General features: G+C 45.5%; 1 protein-coding gene across 1 annotated transcript in view; it reads right to left on the bottom strand.

The window, feature by feature from the left end:
- Positions 1-6,551: 6,551 nt before the first annotated feature.
- LOC132381611 (zinc finger protein 432-like) overlaps positions 6,552-17,893 on the bottom strand; it is a 65,575-nt gene continuing 54,233 nt past the window's right edge. Inside the window, exon 5 of the transcript XR_009508076.1 lies at positions 6,552-6,684. The gene's annotated coding sequence lies outside the window, so the exon portion shown is untranslated. The remainder of the gene's footprint in view (positions 6,685-17,893) is intronic.

Genomic DNA, 17,893 nt, shown 5'->3' with positions numbered 1-17,893 from the left:
GTTCTCTCTCTCTCTCTCGTTTTCTCTCTCTCTCGTTCTCTCTCTCTCTCGTTCTCCTCTGTCTGTCTGTCTCTGTCTCTCTCTCTCGTTCTCTCTCTCTCTCTCATGGTCAGCGCTGTCAGCCTGTGACTGACGTCATAGCCCCGCCTCCTCACTCCGTCACGGAGAAACAGCCACAGTCTAGCCAGGCTCGTAACACTCAGTAATTACCGATCCGCTCTGATCTTTATCACAGTGGCTGATCCTTATAACAGCGGATTTACCCTCTTCAAGGACGCATGGACATCGGTCTCAGAAACGGAGTTTACAGGAGATGTGGAGGCTCGTGTGAGTGTGGCGTACTTCTCCCTATCAAATGCACCCGGCTCACCTGGGAGAGACGAGCCATTGCCGTGCTGATCTTGCAGTACCGTCTAAATGCTCAAGCGCCCATATGCCATTCCAGTTCAGTCCAGAATTGCACTCACACTTGTCAGTTGCCGTACCTAGACTTGTTATGTTTCTTGGTTGCCAGCCCTAAACAGACCCAGCCTTCAGCCTTCAACAAATCTCCCGGTTCATCCAGGACATCTGGTGGGGAAAGGCTTGCATGCTTTTTGTGGGTTCATACTCTTCATGTCAATGACAACTGTGGCATATTCATTTAAGAAAGCTGATGAACTCTTGAACATGGCTCAATTACTGACTCAAAGACTCTCCTGCCCCTGCTGTTCAGGTTTTCGGAGTCCTCTTCTGCCAGTGCCATTCTCTTCAGGGTCTGTCTGCACACGGGCAAAAGCAGCACAACCAGGCAGTCAGGTTTACTGAAGTGGAGGTGAGAGATGTTGGTAACATGGATTAGGTTGTATGTTGGGTCCACAAGTATTGCAGATGATGTGCTGATAGTAGTTTTGCATTCAGGTTTACATTCATGCTACGCTAAGGAGTTGCCAAAGAGCTTTTCATTCCTCCACAGCTCTCAGTGCACCCTGTACAATCCTCTGCCTTGTTCCAACTCAAATACATTCTCCCACACCTCTCTTAATTCCATTCACCCCTTTCTATCCAACCTACGAGTCCATTAATACTAAAGCTTTCTTCCACATTGACCACATCATTGACAATCTACTTGATCATATTTCCTATACTGATTTTTAGTACAAAGCAGGAAATATTTTGTGCCACATAAAACTGCCATTTGTAACAGACCTCCAGTCACAAAAACATGCCAAGCATTATCCTTTGATTCCTACTACTGAGTCCATTTTGGAACCAATTCATCACTTTTTCTTGGATCCTATTGGTTTTGATACTTGTTTTGTTTATGAACATCCTGTCACACAAATCCAGATTAACAGCTTTGATGAAATCCAGAAAAAAGTACACTGCCCTCATAGAACCTCATACAAGCTGATCACAATATTGAATGAGAAACAATGGTAGACAAGAATCAAACATTTGCTGATGCTGGAAATCTTAAATGGAAATAGGTCAGGAAGCATTTGTGGTAAGAGAAATGGGGTTATTGCTTCAGGACAAAAAAATATAATCACAACTAACCTGTTATTAACATATGTATGTAGACTGTTGTCAAATCATCTGTGCCTTGATAAATGAAGGGTGAAGCTGTCCATCAAAATTGGTTCCAATAATTTATCCATTATTAATGAGACTAATATTACTTTCTTGTGTTTCCCCCAGACATTGCGGCTACAACACTCCGGCCAGACATAGTCCTGTGGTCCACAAGAGCCAAGCTGGCGTACGTTGTGGAATTGACAGTACCATGGGAAGATGGTGTTGAAGAAGCTTATGAGAGGAAAAAGACCAAGCACCCTGAACTGGCGACTGAAGCTGCTCAGAACGGCTGGAAGACCGAGATTTTCCCTGTAGAAGTGGGATGCAGGGGATTCGTTGCTACATCTACGACCAGTCTATTGAAGAAGATGGGGGTGAGGGGTGTCTCCCTCCAACAAGCAATCAAGTCCTTGTCAAATGCAGCAGAGGAAAGCAGCAATTGGATTTGGATTAAAAGGAAAGACAACAACTGGGCTGCAAGATGAAGACAGGAGGGTACAGAACTGAGGGGGGTGTATCTGGGACGCCAGGTGGCACTGTTGAGCCCTCTGGAGACATTGTGAGCTTATCAACGAAACGTCAAAGGAGGAGGGTGCCCACCTGATGACCCCGATGACCCCTCCTCGTCACCACTCCAAGCCACTGCCAACATCGAGAGTGCCAACTTTATCATTGGGATTGAAACATCAAGTCCCAGTGGCTCTACTCTACTGTGTATCCTTCTCTTCCTTGTCAAAGAATGGTATAATGCAAGGAGCCATCTGTGATTGAAGATGGATTATGAAATGCTTAGAACTCCCAGAATTATTCCTCTGGCTCCTTTTAGCAATTTTGGATAAAGTTATTTGAGATTTACTGGCTCTCAAAGATGCTAAACTTAATATCTCCTGAACTACATGGTTTCTTCACAAGTGGATGGACCACCACCTGCCTCCGTGTATAGATCAGAATTCTTGGTCCTAATATCCTTTCTAATTGCAAATCTAACTTTTCCATTGGCAAGCGTGTTGTGTTACACAAAATGCTGGAGGAATTCAGCACGCCAAGCAGCATCTACGGAAAAGAGTAAACAGTTGACGTTTCAGGCCGAGATCCTTCATCAGGACTGGAAGAAAAGATGAGAAGTCAGATTAAGAAGGTGGGGGGTGGGGGTGTGGAGGAAGGAGTACAAGATGGTAGGTGATGGGTGAAGCTGGGAGGAGGGGTGAAGTAAAGAGATAGGAAGTTGATTATTGAAAGAGATAAAGGGCTGGATAAGGGGGAATCTGATAGGAACGAGTAAATCATGGAAGAAAGGGATCCCCCTACCAAACACATATTTCCACCCCCCCCCCCCCAACTTTCTGCAGGGACTGTTCCCTATGTAACACCCTCGTCCATTCATCCCTCTCCACTGATCTTTCGCCTTGCAAGTGAAAAGGCGCCACATCTTTCCCTCCACCACCTCTCTCCCTACCTTCCAGGGCCTCAATCCTACAGGTGAGGCGACACTTCAGCTGTGAGCGTGTTGGGGTCATTACTGTATGTGGTGCTGCCGGAGTGGCCGCTTGTATATTGCTGAGACCCGATGTAGATCGGGCGACTGCTTCGCCGAGCACCCTGCAAAAAAAGTCCACCAGAAAAAGTGGGATCTCCTGGTGGCCACCCTCTTTAATCATTTCAACATGTCCTTGCCACGATAAGGCTACACAGGTTGGAAGAACACCACCTTAATAATCCACCTGGGAAGCCTCCAATCTGATGGCAACATCGATGTCTCTAACTTCCGTAATCGCCTCCCCCTTCACCTTTCCCCTCTCTCCTTTCCTGCCCATCACCCTCCCTCTGGTGCTCCTCCCCTTCCCTTTCTTCCGTGGCCTTTTACTCTCCTATCAGATTCCCCCTTCTCCCGACCTTTCTCTCTTTCACTAATCAACTTCCCCAGCTCTTTACTTCACCTCTGCCCCCCCCCACCGCCAGCTTCACCACCTTGTTCTACCTCCTCCTCTCCCCACACCCGCATTAGTCTGCTTTCTGGTCTTTTTTCTTCCAGTCCTGATAAAGGGTCTCCGCCCAAAACATCAACTGCTTTGTCCTTTCCATAGACGCTGCCTGGCCTGCTGAGTTCCTCCAGCATTTTGTATGTGTTGCTTGGATTTCCAGCATCTGCAAACTTCCTGGTGTTTCTCTTTCTTTGCCATTGGACTTTCTGCAGCATTGAGTTGTCAGGAACTAACATAACCTTCTCCTTTGTCACATCCACGTTCTTCCTTTCTCTTTGGGGGAACATCTTTACCTTGAATCTGCTCTCTGGTTCTCCAACACCCATTGACCTCCAATTAGCTGCTTCCAGTTCACTTTTGCTGAATCACTGCTCAGTCCTGAAAAATCTGTCTCGCCTCAGGGAAGAACACCGACTCTAATTTTGCCCTTTGCCCGCAACAGAGGTGAATCCTAGCCCGTTCCCTCTCCATGGACCCCCACCGTCTCTCTCAGACGATCGTCCACCCCTCCCCTCACAACTGCGTCCTCTCACGCCTCCCACCATCCCGGACCAACCCCACTCCCTGTCACCACGCCCGCTCCTCAGGCAGCGCAAACCCAACCGACTGCGCTTGCGGCAGCGGCCGACGGTCCCCGGTGCGCCTGCGCAGCGCCGGTACCCGAGACAGTTGACGGAGCGACGCAGACGCAGTGCCCTCTGAGTCCACCGTCCGGAGCCGGCTGAAGATGCCGCGCCTGCGCACTTAGGGTGAAGCGCCCTTCGGCCCTCACCGAGCTGGGGCCGTCGACTCTCCCGAATATTAAATCCTCGCCTCTGGGATTCCCGGTCCCGCAGAATTGAGTGGGGGATTTGGTTTTGGGAAACGAGGTTCACATAGGACTGCTGGTCCAGGTGAAGGGTTTCGACCCCAAACACCGATGTCAGTTGCCCTGAATTGCTTGTTAGTTGTTCCCACGGGGGCTCTCGGGTTGCGGTCGACTGAAGGTCCTGATTTCCGAGAGATTCTCACTCAAGCAGGCTGGTTCCAGCACGCAGACGGGCTCGGGGCTGTTTCCAGCCATGGACCCAAACTCCACACCACTTGTTACACTGCTCATTCCGCAAGCGTACCTCGTGTGTTTGTTCACCCTTTTTAATCAATGTTGGAATCTGACCGCTGCGTGATAAGTCCTATCATGTTATTACATTTGGCCAGTAAGGCTGTCATTTTTATCTTGATTTGGAAATATGCTGAACTTCTCTAAGGAGGGTTTAATGTAAATACCAATTCAGCAGGACCAACAGACAATAACATGTATATAACATGCTGTATTATCATAATTTCCCTTTACCCTGAAAGTATTAACGTCATTGGTCTCTCTAGCAAAGGATTCTTTACAGCATATAGCATTTCAATTCTGTGTTGCAGAACATATAATCTTCCACACATTCAGCACAACATACAAATTCTAACATTAAACAATATAATTACAGGATGAATTGCTAATTTCAAAAATATATTGACCTTGGGAGACCAGTCCTTGAAAATATCTCACCGGGGGGAGTACTGTGAGTTCTATTTGGTATAATTTTCCCTATTCATAAAACATTTAACCACCTTACTTCACTGTTCCTTGACAATTGTACTCAATTCCTTAGTTATCTCTGGTGATCTTTATATTCTTAGAGTTATAGAGTAATAAGAGGTGGACGTTTGAACGGGCTCTTTGATAGAACATCTTTAAACACATCAGCAGTTACCAACCCGGCTGAGGAGCAGTTATTCAGTTATTGAACGTATTCCAGATGGAAGTCAATGCTTTTTGTTTCTGAGATTGTCAATGGGGGGGGGGGGGGGGGCGGATGCGGGATGAGCTGGGACAATAAATGAGGGACACGATCCATCAGCAGAGTTCTTATTTGCAGTGACTTAACTGCATGATACTCATCCCTTTGAGAACTGATATTGTGGGGGTGCTACGGTAGCATAGGGTTAGGGCAACGGTATTACATTGTGAGGCATAGGGGAGTTTGGAATTCAATTCCAGCTTTTGTACATCCTCTCGTGTGCTCCAGTTTCCTCCCACAGATGTACCAGTCAGTAAGCTCATTCTAAACTGGCCTTGTGATTAGGCTAAATCAGTGGGCTGCTGGGTATCGTGGATTGGTGGGCAAGAAGGCCTGCTCCATTCTGTATCTCTAAATAAGTAGAAACATAGAAAACCTACAGTACAATACAGGCCCTTCGGCCCACAAAGCTGTGTCAAACATGTCCTTACCTTAGAAATTACCCAGGGTTACCCATAGCCCTCTACTTTTCTAAGCTCCATGTACCTATCCAGGAGTCTCTTAAAAGACCCTGTCATTTCCGCAGTGAGGAGATAGAAAGATGGATTTTTAAAAAGTGGCCCACGATCTTGAAGTGGGCTCAGAGCAAAAGGCTGAAATAGTTCCATTTAATATCAGAGAATACAGAGTTTCCAATCTGAAATTCTTGTTCTTCACAGATAGTCATGGGAAACAGTAGCGTGCCCTAAAGTAAAAACATTATGAATCCAGCTGAAGGGTCTCAGCCCGAAACGTAGACTTTACTCTTTCCCACAGATGCTGCCTGCCCTGCTGAGTTCCTCCAGCATTTTTGTGTGTGTTGCTTGTATTTCCAGCATCTGCAGATTTTCCCTTGTTTATGAACCGCAAAGCTACCTCTCCCCCTTCCATGCAAAATATCAATCCTTCCCCACCTACATCAGCAAATAGCATCAGTACCCACCTCCCGCCAAGCAAACGATAGCGGGGTACCCAACGAGGCCATCATCTGCAGTACAACGAAAACTAATTGTTCACCTGACAATACGACATGCGAGGGAGATTATCTCTCTCCCTAATAAAGGGACAGAAAGGTGTCACACAGCAAGAGGGGAGACTATCAAAACAACTCGCTGAATGTGATGTTGAACTCTGCTTTTTTAACTTTTATTCCCAGTTCTCTGACTCAAGGATCAGCAGCAAGAAAAAGAGAGAGCGGGCAATCCGGGTACCGAGGCCTCGGGCAGCCGATCTGCTGTTTGCGATGTTCCATTTCTCCTGTGACACTTCAGTCAGCAACACTGGCGTCCACAAGGCCTCAGAATCCTGAAGTGGGCTCTTCTTCCGGGCCCTCATCCCTGGGATATCAAACAACAACCAGTCAGTGAGCCCCAGGAGTGGAAACCGTCGCTGTAAGGAACCACAGTCTGAATGCATCAAGGACTCCGACAAAACCCCAGCCACCTTAAAAAGACATTATTCAGCATTACATTCGCTCTTGACCTCATTTTTGGGGTTGGGGAATGTGATAGTACAGAAACTGCATCCACAATGATCACTAATCATGCACTTACACTAACCCTACATTGGTCCCTCTTTGAATTCATTCACAGGATCCCTGACTCACCTACACACTGGGGGTAACTAACAACTAACCTACCAACCAGCATATCTTCAGTACGCGAAAGGAACCTGAAACTCATGTTAGAAACAGGGAGGGTGAGCAAATTCTACACAGATTGCACCAACATCAGAACCAAACCATGGCACAGTGAGAACTTGGCCTCACTAGATCTGCCACCCTAACATTGCAGCAAGCTTTCTCCATCATCAGTCTGCTGAAAGTCCTGCTGGGAATTGAAAAAAGACACTTCACCCAGACATCAACGATAATTAACTTCTCACTGCAGGTTGAGGTGGAGATGAACGACAGAAATGCGTTACTTTGGAAACTGGGTAAAAAAAAACAAGGAAGCCAGAAAAATGCAAGAAAGCAGAGGCCTCACGAAAGCAGAGGCCAAAAGATCATAAGACATAGAAGCTTGATTAGGCTATTCAGCCTATCAAGTGTGTTCTGTTATTCTGCCATGGCTGATTTCTTTTTCCTTCCAACCCTATTCTCCTGCCTTCTCCCCATAACCTTAGATACTCTTACAAATCAAGAACCCATCAACTCCTGCCTTAAATATACCGAATGACTTGGCCTCCACATCTGTCTGTGGCAATGAATTCCACACATTCACCACCCACTGGCTAAATAAATTCCTCCGCATCTCTGTTATAAATCTCTGTCCTTCTGTTTTGAGGTTATGCCCTCTGGTCCTCCTTCAAGAGAGTCAAAGCCTTGTTGTGATGTGGAGGTTTGCATGCCTCAATGCCACAGAGAGCTGTACTGACTGGAGTCAGGGCTTTATGTTTTGGTTCTTGGTAGGGTTACCCATGCCAAATAGATCAAAGGCTTAGAGGTCAGCCTAAGAGTGGTCCACCGGTCCTCCAGGTTTGGGGTTCAGCTCAGAGCTAACAGTTCTGACTGGTAAAAGAAACTTGTTATAGAAACAGCAATGAAGAATGCTTAAAAACACAAAATGCTGGCAGAACTCAGCAGGCCAGACAGCATCTATGGGAGGAGGTAGTGACGACGCTTCAGGCCGAAACCCTTCATCAGGAGAACGGAGAATGCTTCCACATTTGAGTGAAATGATATTCCTGAATCTCCACCCGGGATTTCAGGTCAGACAGTAGTGAAAACCGAGAGGAAGCTACTAACAATATGATATTGCACAGAGATTCTGCTAGATGCTAGAAATCTTGAACCACACACACAAAATGCTGGAGCAACTCAGCAGGTTAGGCAGCATCTATGGAGGGAAATAAATAGTCGATGTTCTCAGCCTGCAACGTGGACTGTTTATTTCCCATCATAGTTGTTGCCTGACTTGTTAAGATCCCCTAATATTTTGTGTGTGTTTCACAAGTTTGCATTTGGAATAGGGACTTTTTTTTTAACCAAGTGCTAACAAAAGGCAATGTAGGCCAGTTAGTCTGACCTCAGTGATCGGGAAGGTGTTAGATTAATTTGTTAAGGATGTGGTCTCAGGGTACTTGGAGGCACATGATAAAAAAGTTTGAAGTCAATATGGTTTTCATAAGGGAAATCTTGCTTGATAATCTGTTGGAATTCTTTGAAGAAATAACAAGCAAGGCGCAGGAGCATCAGTGAATGTAGTGTCCTTGGATTTTCAGAAGATGTTTGACAAGGTGACACAAATGAGGCTGCTTACCAAATTAAAACCCGTGGTATTACTGGAAAAAATACTAGCGTGGATAGAGCATTGGCTGATTGGCAGGAGTCAAAAGGAATAAAAGGAAGCGTTTTCTGTTTGGCTGCCAGTGACTAGTGGTGTTCCACAGGAGTCTGTGTTGGGACTGCTTCCTTTTATGTTATATGTCAATGATTTAGATGACGGAATTTTATGACCAAATTTGTGGACGATGCGAAGGTAGATGGAGGGGCAGCTGGTGCTAAGATAGCAGAAAGACTACAGAAGGATCTGGACGGATTAGGAGAATGGGGAAAGAAGTGCCAGATAGAATACGGTATTGGGAAGTGTATGGTTATACACTTTGGTGAAAGAAATGCGGAGATAATTCAAAATTCGGAGGTGCACGGGAACTTGGGAGTCCTTGTGCAAGATTCCTTCAAGGTTAATTTGCAGGTTGAGTCTGTGGTGAGAAAGGCAAATGCAATGTTATCATTCATTTCAAGAGGACTAAAATAGAAAAGCAAAGACTAAAATGGAAAACAGATGTTGAGACTTTATAAGGTACTGGTGAGCCCTCACAGAGTATTGTGAGCACTTTTGGGCCCCTTATCTAAGGAAAGACGTGAGACATTGGAAAGGATTCAAACGATTGAAAGGCTTATCATATGAGGAGCATTTGATGGCTCTTGGCTTATACTCACTGGAATTCAGGAGTGTTGGGGGGTGGGGGTGGTAATTCCTTGAAATCTATAGAAGGTTGAAAGGCCCTAACAGAGTGGATGTTACCTATGGTGGGGGAGTCTAAGACCAGAGGACACTGCCTCAGAATAGAGGGGTATCCATGTGTACAATGTCCTGTGTATGTGACTCAAAATGGCCTCTTTGGTTTGTTACAAGTAGGAATGCTTCTTTGTCGGATAAGTGTTTCTCTCACCGTTGTTTCGCTTTAGAATGGCTGATATGGTAATTGTATTCATTTGTTAACCAATGGGGAATGTTATTGTGTCTTGTGATGCTGGGAACTTGGGGGAGGGGTTTTCGCAGGTTTTTTGGTGTGAGGGAGGCCGAGGAAGGTGGACGTGTGCTGGACTGCTCATAAGACCACCGGGGTGGTCCCAGGTGCGACGGCCGGATGGGTTGTTGGTTCGTTGATTGAGCTCCAACGAGTGCACTAAACAGACTGAACTTTGATAAGTTGGCGCCTTTTGTTTTTTCCTTATAAATATATATATATATTGTATTGCCTACTACTCTTTTAATTTTAGTAAACTCTTTAAAGTGTATTTCATAACGGTATTTGTTGTGGATTTGATACTGTTGGTGGGCGCGAGGCATAAACTCGATTCTCACAGCACCTGCGTGTATGGGAGATGGGTTGGTGAGTGGCTGGATCTCCGTTTCCCCTAGACATATACCAGCCTTTTGGGTAAGTGTTACACATGTACAACAGAGATGAGGAAGAATTTCTTTAGCTAGAGAGTAGTGAATCTGTGGAATTCATTCCCACTGGCAACTATGGAGGCCAAGTCACTGGGTATATTTAAGGCAGAGTTTGATAGATCCTTGATTAGTCAAGGCATGAAGGAATATGGGGAGATGGCAGGACACTGGAGAAGGAAATGGATCAGTCATGATGAAATGGTGCAGCAGACTCGATAGGACAAATGGCCGACTTTTGCTCCTATACCTTATGGCCTCATGGCTTCAATGAGATACCCCCTCATTCTTCTAAATTCCAGCGATAATAAGCCTAGAGCCATCATATACTTTTCAGACATTCCCCCTTTCATTAACATAGTAATTCTTGTGAACCTCTTCTGAACCCTGAATGAACATCGTCAAACTTTAAATATAGAAGAGAGGATATTAGTCTATTTTATTGCTTATGAGAGATTCCAAGCCATGGTGTGGCCAGTAGTGCAGTGAGACTGTTCAGGAGCACTGAGTGTGGAATGAGTCTTAGCCCATCACACAGACAGAGGTCAGAGCACTACAGGGCACACCAAACATGGGTTCCATGTGAGGGTGACGTTTCCATGAACTAACATGAACAGACTTTGTGTTCAGAATGAGAGTCAGAAACATGTTCATCATCGCTGATGCAGATCATGAAATTAGTTGTTTTGCAGCAGCAGTACAGTGCGATACATAAAACAGACTATCAAAACAGGAAGGAATATAGAAAAAGTGAACCATGCAGTGCAGCAAGAGAGCAAAAATAGTGATGTGTTGTTCATGGGTTTATCACCCATCCTGAAATCTGATGGCAGAGGGGAAGAAGCTGTTCCTAAAATGTTGAGTGTGTGTCTTCAGGCTCCTCTGCCACCTCCCTGAAGGTAGTAATGAGAAGAGGACATGTCTTGGGTGGTGGGTGTCTTTAACGATGGATGCTGTCTTTCTAAGGTATTGCCTCTTGAAGATTCCCTCAGTAGTAGGAGGGTAGTGTCCATGGTGGAGGTGGCTGAGCCTACAACCCAGGAACAGTGAAAATAAAAGCTGATACATAAAATATAACAGTCATTGACTCTAGGGATAGGAGTAATTCCATCTATCCCACAAGGAAACTCGTGGATCTATTTTTATCTTTCTATTGCAACTTACTGTTCTTAAATGGTTGCTCCAGTACCCTGAAATCATCAGTACTTCCTCAATGTTGATGGGAAGTTCAGCTATTCCAAGTGTGCCAAGGTCTTGCTGTCACAAACAAGAGAAATTATGCAGAAGCTGGAAATCAGCAACACATATGAAATGCTGGAGGAACACAGAAGACCAGGCAGCATCTATGGAAAAGAGTACAATCAATGTTTCTGGCAGAAGGTCTTGCTGTGTCATCTGACCCAGTTACACAGCAGCAAGCTTGCACTGGGAAAGGACATTAACCTGCCCCAAATGTGAGGCGGGGTTGACTCATTCATCCAAACTGATTAGATACTGACAAGTTCACCCCCAATAAGGGGCCATTCACTTGCTTGGAATGAAGAGATTCATATGATCTTCTGACGTGCTGTTACACCAGTGAGATCACAGAGGGGAGAAGACATTCACTTGTTACTAACGTAGGAAGAAATTCACTTGATCCTACAGACTGACAAGACTCCAGAATTATCACATTGGAGAAAGACTGTTCAACTGATTGCTCATGAGGAGGAGATTCATAGAGTTATCCAATCGTTAGGTAGCTGCACTGGGGAGATGATTTTCACCTGCTTGGGAAGAGGTTCATTCAGTCACCTTAACTGCTGCAGCAACAATGCATTCATTCTGGGGAGCAGGTTTAAACACATTACACGATGAACATTTAACCATCCTAGCTGCTGAAACCAAAAGAAACTTCACAAGGAAGGTTGATGTTGGATCTGCTCTCATTGGCAATGGCCATCAGATCCTGTATTGAACCTGTCCTGACGAAGGATCTCACCCCGAAACATTGACTGTTTATTTATCTCCTGTACTGCTGAGTTCCTCCATCATATTCTGTGTGTTGCTTAGAATTTCTCTCGTGTTTATCATCAGGCACAACATAAGATTTCTTCTTGTGAATGTTAGGAACCCCTAAATCTGGCCTTGAGTTTAATATTCTTGATCTGTGTCAAATCTTATGTACTCTCTCCAGTTGCTGACTAATGTAGTTTTAATCGTCCATCCCCAAGTAGGCAGGATAATAATCAGGTTCATTATCGCTGAGGTGACATTTTGCAGCACCATGCAGAGGAAAGACATAAGATCACCTATTGAGGAATGTCGGCATGAGTTCAGTAGAGCAGAAACAATGGGCTATAGGACAGTCAGGTTTGTGGATATTGGGTATGAAGTAGGAATGAGCAGGAATGATGAGGTTAGGATGGGAGATCTCCAGAGGTTTAGTGATGCTGCAGAAGACAGGACTGCTGCTCAAGGTAAATGTGAGGAGGGGGTCTGCGAGATGCTGGTTGGCCTCAACAAGGTAGAGGTCAGAGTGCCAGACTACAACAGCACCTCTCTTACCTGTGTGTTTGATGGTGAGGTTGGGATTGAGGTGGAGAGAGTGGAGGGCAGTGTACTCAGAGCATGAGATTCAAGTAGGAGAGGAATAGTTGACGTCTCATCAGCGGTTAGAGATGAAAAGATCCAGAGTAGGCAAATGTGTGTGATAATGAAGTAGTGTTCATGGACCAATCAGAGATCTGACTGTGGAGCAGAAGCTGTTCCCAAGATGCTGAATGTGGGCCTTCAATCTCCTGTAGCTTTTCAATGATGGTAGTAATGAGGAGGTGGCATGTCCTCTATGGCGAGGGTCCTTAATGCTGGATGCTGCTTTCCTGAGGCAGCATCGTTTGACGATGTCCTCAATTAGGAGCCTCATACCCAGGATGCAGCTGCCTCTTTCAGTCCTGTACATTGAGCCTCCATACCAGATTGGATGCATTTTTATGTGAGGGCCTTATCCAAAAATTCAGAACTCTGAATGATGGTCACTGCTCCTAAAATGCTCCCCCCTCCAATGAAATTTCTAACATCTGGCCAGGCTCGATCCTCATTACAACGTCACTTACTGTCCCATCCCTAGTTCTCTACACTTCGTTTCTGGAAGTCTTCCCTGGGTGCATCTTATGAATTCTGCTCCATTTAAGGCACGGATGCCTACATGGGCAGAAAAAAAAGACACACACACACACACACAGGCACCAGATATGGAGGAATACACACACACACACAGAGTGTGGGTCATCATATCCCCCCCCCCACCTGTCTGTCAGCCTGTCACACAGCAGCTCTGTGGCCGTGCTGTAAGAGAAGTGACAGATGCAACATGCAAACAGGCCCTTCAGTCCAACATGTCTATGCCCACCATGGTAATTCAAATTCTCCCCTTTGCCTGCATGCAATAGACAATAGGTGCAGGAGTAGGCCATTCGGCCCCTCTAGCCAGCACCGCCGTTCACAGTGATCATGGCTGATCATACACAATCAGTACCCCATTCCTGCCCTCTCCCCATATCCCTTGATGCAGTCCATGCCCCTCCATTCCCTGCCTGCTTATGTGTCTAGGTGGCTCTTGTGTTGCTACTGTTTCTGCTTCCAGCCCGTCTCCCTCAGTACTGTGTTGCAGGCACCTACCATTCTGCATTCTGCATCTGTTTTACTATGTCGACGTAAATACGTGCTGGTATTTTATGTACTGGTGCACAATTTATACCAGATCCAAACTTTAAACCCTGTATTTATTCTTAAATAAATCTTTAATCTTTATAACTGAAGATTGTTTTACATTACTTATTTATTTATTGAGATGCAATGTGGAACAGACCCTTTGAGCTGCACTGCTCAGCAATCCCCGATTTAACCCCAGCCTAATCACAGGACAATGTACAATGACCAATTAACCTACCAACTGGCATGCCTTCAGACTGTGGGAGGAAACCGGAGCACCCGGAGGAAACCAACGTGGTCAAGGGGAGAACGTACAAACTCCTTACAGGGAGCTGCGGGAATTGAACTCAGGTCACCAGTACTGTAAAGCGTTGTGCTAACCATTATGCTACCATGCTGTCATATATATGTGCCAACATAGCACAGCAAATTCCTAATATATATAAACGTATACACTGAATCAAGTTGATCTTTGCTCCTGAATTACGTGTGGCTTGGTATGTGTGGAGGGCACACAGAACAAAACCTATTCACTGTATCTTGGTACTTGTTGACAATGATAGTAAACCAATACCAACTGTCTGTGAATATAAAAATTACTTGTGTCGCAGACCATCTTTAAACCTACCCCCCTCTCAGCTTAAATCCAAGACCTCCAGTCTTGATTGCAGTTGGTTTTAATTTATTATTGTCACATGTGATAGTGAAAAGATAGTGAAAAGCTTACCTCGCAATACTGCTCATGCAGATCAAATCACTACACAGTGCATTGGAGTAGGACGAGATAGAACCATCATAAAGCAGAATAAAGTGCAACAGATACAAAGAGAGTGTGGTGAAGGGAAACAATGAAATGCAGAATCATAATGAGGTAGTTTGAGGTCAAGAGTCCATCTTATCATACTAGGGAATCATTTATTACAGTGAGGCAGTGTGGTAAACTATGGGTATACCTGTCCGGACATGCCCCTCTGCTGACTGCTCCTGTGGCTCCTCCCACAGACCCCTGTATAAAGGCGATTGGAGGCACTGCTCCCCCCTCAGTCTCCAAGTCTCCAGTGCTCACGTTTGCAGCTAATGAAAGCCTATCTTTTGCCTCCCGTCTCCGAGAGTTATTGATGGTGCATCAGGCAGAAGCCGTTCTGGAGCCTGTGGTACCTGTTTTCAGTCTTTTGTATCTTCTGTCCAACAGGAGAAGTGATAATAGAGAATATCCACCCAAACAGTGACTGCCCTTTTTTTCTGCATCGGTGCTGCCTGACCTGCTGAGTTCCTGCAGCTCCCTTGTGCCTAGCTGCAGATTTCAAGCATCCACTCTCTCTTATGCCTTGATCTCTTGTAATTGACATATTCACCCTGGGCAAAAAAAAAACTCTAACTACCCTATAAGTGCTTTTCATATTTTTATATACACTAGCAGCCACTTTAGGTACCTCCTGTATGTAATAAAGTGGCCACTGACTGCAAATTCTTGGTCTATTGCTGCTCCAGCCCATCCAGTTCAAGGTTCAATATGTTGTGCATTCAGAGATGCTGGTCTGCACACCACTATTGTTATGCATGGTTATTTGACTTACTGTCAGCCTGAACCAATAAGGCCATTCACCAATGACCTCATTCATTAACAAGGCATTTTCACCCACAGAACTACCACTCACGGGATGTTTTTTTAATTTTCTGCACCACTCTGCGAACTCCAGACTGCTTGGCGTGAAAGTCCCAGGAGATCAGCAGTTTGTAAGATACTCAAACCACTCCGTTTGGCACCCATACTCATTCCATGGTCAAAGTCACTTGTCATATTTCTTCCCCATTCTGATGTTTGGACTGAACAACCAAACCTCTTCACTACATCAGCATGCTTTTGTAAACTGATTGCTGCCACATGATTGACTGATTAGATATTTACATTAATGACAACAATGTGTACAGCTGTGCCTAATGAAATGGCAAATTGAGGTGCAGTTCTGAAACTTGTTGCTTCATAGGATCAGTTCAGTACAAGAAAAATAATTACTGTGTTAGAAATGTAAACAGTACAAAAGAGGGGCAAGCAAGGTAGTGCTCGTAGGCTCATCTTTGCGTTTCCCTTTTCTCTCTCTCTTCCTTCTCCCACTCTATGTCACAGGGTGTTAGAAACAGGGACGAGATTGATCGAAACAACATGCTGAGTTCAACCAGTGTTGCTCAGCCCAGCTGGATCTAAGCACTGCCAGCCCTTGGAGGTGGCAAAGGCAGGATCACTCACGTTGGGGTTAAACTTACAAAGAGACTTTTCACTTGGGTATGGAAAGGGATTCACTCCAATCACATAAGATTACAAGTACATTCATACTGGAGGGAGGGTGTTCACTGACTCCAAGTGGGGGGAGGGACTCACTCAGTCAGCCAGTCTGTGGAATCACCGGTGAGTCCGCAAGTGACTGTAGGAGCTGGATTCCAGAGTCATTGCTCCTCAGTATCCGGGATTGGACCAGGTTTACTAACCCAGCCTGGCATTCTCCTGATGACATTTACAGCCTCTGTAACTGGGGTGATTTTTAAAGTCCCAATAAATTGCCTTGATCTTACATTTACCATACCATTAACAAGAGAAAATCTGCAGATGCTGGAAATTCAAGCAACACAGACAAAATGCTGGTGGAACTCAGCAGGCCAGGCAACATCTATGGAAAAGCGTACAGTCGACACTTCAAGCCAAGACCCATCAGCAGGACTGGAGAATAAAAGATGAGGAGTCGGTGTTGAAAGGTGTGGGGAGGGGAGGGAAGAAACAGGAGGTAATAGGTGAAACTGGGAGAGGGGGATTAGTGAAGCAAAGAGCTGGGAAGTTGATTGGTGAGAGAGATACAGGGCTGGAGAAGGGGGAATCTAAGAAGAGAGGACATGGAAGAAAGGAGGAGTGGGAGTGGCAGAGGGAGGCGGCGGGTGATGGGTAGGCAAGGAGTTAGGGTGAGATTGGGATGGGGAATGGCGGTGGTGGGGTTCAACCATAACTGGAAGTTTGAGAAATCGATGTTCATTCCATAAGGTTGGAAGCTACACAGACGGAATATAAGACGTTGTTACTCCAACCTGAGTGTGGCCTCATCGCGACAGTAGAGGAGGCCACGGATAGACATGTTGGAATGGGAATGGGAAGTGGAATTAAAATGTGTGGCAACTGGAAGATCCCACTTTTTCTGGGCGCTCGGCGAAGCGGTCTCCCAATCTACGTCGAGTCTCACCGATATACAGGAGGCCACACCAGGACAAATCAACTCTTTCACCTATCAACTTCGCAGCTCTTCCATTCACCCCTCCCCCGCCCAGTTTCACTTGTCACCTTGTGTTTCTCCCTCCCCCCCACCTTTTAACTCCAACTCTTCATCTTTTGTTCTCCAGTCCTGCCGAAGGGTCTCAGCCTGAAACACCGACTGTACTCTTTTCCATAGATGCTGTCCGGCCTGCTGAGTTTCTCCAGCACTTTGTGTACGTTGCTTTAACTTATCATTGAAGCTTTTGTGGTCTTTATCGATGGGCAGAATTTATCACTGTAACATGCGTTTTAAGACCTTAAGACATAGGAGCAGGATTAGACAGTTTAGCCCAATGAGTCTGCTCCACCATCCAATCGTGACTGATGTATTGTCCCTCTCAATCTCATTCCCCTGCCATCTCCCCATAACTTTCAATGTCCTAAGTAATAAAGAACTTATCAACCCCCAGCTTTAAATACACCCAATAAATTAGCTTCTGCTGCTGTCTGTGGTAACGAGTTAACAGATTCACCACCCACTGGCTAAATAATTCCTTCTCATCTCTGTTCTAAAGGGACAAGTTTCTGTTCTGAGCCTGTGCCCTCCGGTCGACTCCCCTACTAAAGGCAACGTCCTCTCCACACCACTCTTTAGGGCTTAATTTGGACCAATAAACAGGCCTTTCCAGAGCAGGCTGGTTGAACATTCCCACGTGGCACAATGATGAAATTTATCCACAAATGGCAATAAGTGAATTGTACACTTGAAAAATTTAGGAAATGACAATGAAATAATATTTCATATCACAAAATCTGCAGATGCTGGAAATCCAAAGCAACACACACAAACTGCTAGAAGAACTCAGCAGGCCAGTCAGCATCTACGGAAATGAGTAAACTGTTGACGTTTTGGGCCAAGACAGAATCCTAATGAAG

Source organism: Hypanus sabinus, chromosome 26, assembly GCF_030144855.1.
Source record: "Hypanus sabinus isolate sHypSab1 chromosome 26, sHypSab1.hap1, whole genome shotgun sequence".
Taxonomy (NCBI): domain Eukaryota; kingdom Metazoa; phylum Chordata; class Chondrichthyes; order Myliobatiformes; family Dasyatidae; genus Hypanus; species Hypanus sabinus.
The sequence above is the reverse complement of the archived record's forward strand: the minus strand, read 5'-3'. Positions and strand labels throughout refer to the sequence as shown.